This window comes from Colobus angolensis, unplaced genomic scaffold (genome assembly GCF_000951035.1).
Source record: "Colobus angolensis palliatus isolate OR3802 unplaced genomic scaffold, Cang.pa_1.0 Scaffold278, whole genome shotgun sequence".
Taxonomy (NCBI): domain Eukaryota; kingdom Metazoa; phylum Chordata; class Mammalia; order Primates; family Cercopithecidae; genus Colobus; species Colobus angolensis.
Window position 1 is genome coordinate 74,966 of NW_012116021.1, and position 4,487 is coordinate 79,452.

The following is a 4,487-nucleotide window of genomic DNA, read 5'->3' on the forward strand; positions in this document are numbered from 1 at the left end:
CCCTTCAAGCACTAAAACTTTAAACAACACATCTTCAAAACAGCTTCGCTGAGGTATAACTGACACACTATAAACTGCATGGATTTAAAGTGTACAACTTGATATGTTTTGACATATGGGCACACCCATGAAACCATCACCACAATCAAGATAATGAACATGTCCATCATTCACAAAAGTTTCCTCCCACCCCTCCCGGACCCCTTCCCCAAGCAACCACTGATCTGTTTTCCAAATACGTCTTTAATGCTACAAGGGCCCACATACCTCCCTTTAGAAAATGGAGTATGATCAACATGATGGATCCTTTCCTTGATTCAGCATTATCACCAACACGATGGAAAGTGATGTCCTCAGATGTCATGAGGATGCATGATTTTTCTGCCCTCACTCAATGGCCCATTGTTGTGCTGGCATACTGGGCGGTTTCAAGTTTGGGAGTTTTCTCCCTCGCTGTCAGCTGTCTTAGAGCTTAGTTCCCAGCAGACAACTCTTGCAGCCTCGAACCCTGGCACACTAACCAACATCCTGTGACGTTCCCACTCCTCACTCTGCGACAGTGGTTCTCTGCTGGGAGTGATTTTTGTCTCCCAAGGGAAATTTGGCAATACCTGGAGATCTTTTTGGTTGTCATCATGGGAGCGGGAGTGCTACTAGCAGCTGATGTTTAGTGACTAGGGATGCAAGTAAACATCCCGCAATGCAGAGTGCCGTCTCCCCTACAGAGTATCCGACCCAAGATGTCAATAATGCCAAGGTAGAGAAACCCTGTTCAGGATGACAAACCGATTGAAAACTCAACAAGGGGGCCAGGCACAGTGGCTCACGCCTAATAATCTCAGCACTTAGGGAGGTCGAGGTGGGTGTATCACTCGAGCAGGAGTTCGAGACCAGCCTGGCCAACATGGCAAAACCCCGTCTCTACTAAAAACACACACACACACACACACACAAAAATACAAGTGGCATGCGCCTATAATCCCAGCTACTTGGGAGGCTGAAGCATGAGAATTGCCAGAACCCAGGAGGCGGAGGGTGCAGTGAGCTGTGATCAGGCCATTGCATTCCAGCCTGGGCAACAGAGCGAGACTCTGTCTCAGAAAAAAAAAAAAAAAAAAACCAAACAAACCATAAAACAAACAAACAAAAAGAAACTATGAGGATTGAGTGATTCACATTTCTGAATCAACAGAGAGAAGGAAGGGCAGCAGGCTTGTTGAAGCTGGAAGGTCAGGGAGGTCGCAGACTGAAGAAGATCCTGGTGTGTCCCAGGTACCTCCATGCAACCCTACTAGAGGTGGTCTCTGGCTTCCTATGGACAAGCTCTAAGGGATCCAGCTATGGCGCACCACAGCCCAGCGTTCAGCAGCTGCTCAATGAATGTCTGCCAGGTGAGACCGCACCCAAAGCATTTATTACGTACATAATTGTGGCAGCACTTGCTGGCCATGGAAGGCAAGGCGGAAGACAAGGAGCTGGAGCTGGTGGGAGGAAGCCATTAAGTCAGCCAGTGGCTGGGATGCAGCAAAGCTAGGCAGAAGGTAAGCGCAGACCTACCCCAGCACGTGAGGAAAATGAGAAGGGCTGGCCATGTTAGGATCCAGTCCCAGCGCGACCAGATATGTCACCACCACATCACTTTTAGCTCCTCCCCCCACCCACAGACACCCTATTTGCCTGTCATATAAAGAAGGTTTTCCCAAAGTGGTTTAGCCAGAACTGGAAGAGCCCCGCCCTGTGAAGGGATAGGAGCCTGACTGTTGCAGCTGCAGCCTGTGGTGGGGAAGCAGCAGCGGCCAGGATGAATCCCAGGTGTTCTGGAGCTGGATGGTGAAGTATGGATATGCTTTATTCGATTTCGCATTGACTTAAAGGTTTAATTATTTTAGGAGTTCTTGTAGACATTCCTGAAAAATGCAGGTAAGCAAAAAGAAGAAAACAAAGATCGCAAATGTGACCCTTTCACTCGGAGAGAACACCAGTGGAATTTTGTTGGGCATCCTTCTATGCAAGTCTGAATGTTGTGTAGACATTCTGCTTAAAACGAGGTGTGGGTGCTGCTGCTGGAGGCTTTATTTGCTGTGCCTGAGGTGGGCCAGAGATTTCACAGAGGACTCCCAGAGCACCCCAAGGAGATAACAGGAGCACTTGGAGTCAGGATGACTGGGTGGATTTAGGACTATGTTACTCTCAGGAGCCTCCCTGGATTAGCCCCAAATCAAGGATAAAGAGAGGCCTAGCTGAACTCTTCCTCCCAGAGCCCTGCTGGGAAAATGGGAGCCCCTTTGCAGCCCCCACTTACACATCAGGCCCTGCTCCTCCCACTCATCTCCAGACTTCTGTCACATGCCCAAGTCCTGCTAACTGTTGTGTAAAACTGATAAGGTGGGATCCAGAGGACCTTGGGCCCCTAGGGCCGAAAGTCAGGAGACCTGGGCTCCAGGGCCAGTTGAGAGTGATAAAGAGAACAATACCTGCCCACAGGACTCGTTGCAATGAGATAAAGGCAGAAGTCACCAGTTGTGGTCAAATGGGACTTTTTTCCAGAGAGGTCTCACGGAGAGAGGCTTTCAAATTCTTTTTAGCAGCAGAATTGTTGTAAAATACAATCTCATGTGAATCCCTAAAATATGAGACACTCTGGGTGAAGCAGAGAGAGGTGCTTACCTGCTCAATCCTGTCCTCATTCCTCCCTCTGAGGGATGCACCTCTGAGAACCCAGTTTAAAGAATTTTGCCTTATGCCAAAGTCAAGATTGAAGAGGCAAGCTGGCTGGGAGAAACTGGGAAGCTCCACTTCCCACCGCCTCTGCCTGGTGGCAGCCATCTGAGCCCAGGCTAGCCCCTCCCCCTCCAAAGACCCACTGCGGGCTCCCCTGGGGCCAGCCTCCAGGATGGGTGGGGCACCTGAAGCAGCAAGTATTGCTTTTTTTTGGGCTGACCTTTCTTCTAGGCCTGAGGACAAGTGGGAAGATAGGTGGGGCCAGCCCTGTCCCTGTTTCCCCTCAATGGAGTTCTCTTGCTCACAGCCTAAGGAAGAAGCGTGACTCACTTCCTGCCTCAGTCTGACTGTTGGAGTATTGTTCTCCCAACTGTGGCTGGCACTACCTAGTGTGGCCCCTACAAGTCTTAGTTCCTTGGTGGAGGGGAAGTCCCCACTTTGGGACAAGGCCAACTGGACTTACCTTCCAGCTCAACTTTGAGGATCTGGCATTGTTCCTCCAGTTTCCAGTTTTTGCAGTGTTTCTAAAGGTGCCCGAATCGTACCTTTGAATGAATGGGATCGGCATTCATTAACTATTATCTCCATTTTATAGAGGAGTAAATTGAGGAAGTCTCTGATAAATTAACTTGTCTAAGGTGTCCCAGTAAAAAATAGTGCCCCAGGGATTTGAACGGGTTTGCTGATTTTCATCAGTTGCCTTAAGAATTACCATGATTTAACCTCTCTGGGCCTCAGTTTCCTCCTATATAAAATGTAGACAGTGATACACCAAAGGTACTTAAAGGAAAATGTACTGTACCCACCTCATGGGGCATGTGGTGAGGATAGAAGGGGTTGACACAGGAAAAGAGTTCTCAGTGGTGCCTGGCTCACAGAAAACACTCAGTGGATTTTTTTTTTTCTTTCCATTACCCGGGAACCTGTGTTCAGGAGGCCACAGGCTGATCCTGTGCAGCCAGGTTATCTCACAGGAAGCGAAGAGTTGGGCACAGGCTGCTCTGCGACCTTGGAATAACCCAGCCTGGGAAGCTCTTGGCCACATTTTCCTTCTTTTCTTTCTCAGCTCAAGCAGCGTCGGCCTCAGCCAAGTAGCACAAACGTTTTCTAGGGCCCAGGGAGGGAGAGGCTCCCGCTAGTATATTGCAAGTAGCTTGGATTCGGGTTCTGCCAAACACCCCAGTCTCTTGCAGGATCTGAGGTCTGCTGGTTGCGGAACTTTGGGCAAATTATTTAAACGTTGTGCGCCTCAGTTTCCTTATCTGTAAAATGGGATTAATAATGTCAGCCTGACAGGATTATGTGGATCAAATCATGTACATAAGGAGGAGATAATATAAAGTGACTGGCCTGGTGCCTGGCAAGCGGTTGGTGTTTAAAAAAAACAAAAAGCTAAAAATATTAAAAGGAGGTGGGTTACTTCTGCTCACATATCCACCTGTCTATACAAATGCAGACGAAGTCGTGACTCCTCTAACAGTAGGCCCAGAGGAGGCTGGCCCTGCCGCCGTGCAGTCCTCCCTCGACCTTGGACTGGAGGACCCCAGGTCCGCCGTCCCTGGGCACTTAACCCGGTTAGGCTCAAACTCGTGGCCCAGGAGTGGGGAAGAGGGGGGCGGAGAGGGTCGGCCCCCCAAGAGTCCAGCCGAGGCAGGGCTCGGAGTGCCTCCCCCAAGCCTTTCCCCTCGGTTCCGAGTTCGGGTCTCCGCGGCCGTCTTCCCGGGGAGCTCGCGGGGCGAAGAGCCGAGCCCGGGGGCGGGGGCACT

General features: G+C 50.2%; 1 protein-coding gene across 1 annotated transcript in view; it reads left to right on the forward strand.

Moving 5' to 3' along the window:
- The first annotated feature begins 1,715 nt into the window (after positions 1-1,715).
- FURIN (furin (paired basic amino acid cleaving enzyme)) overlaps positions 1,716-4,487 on the forward strand; it is a 15,181-nt gene continuing 12,409 nt past the window's right edge. Inside the window, exon 1 of the mRNA XM_011948264.1 lies at positions 1,716-1,835. The gene's annotated coding sequence lies outside the window, so the exon portion shown is untranslated. The remainder of the gene's footprint in view (positions 1,836-4,487) is intronic.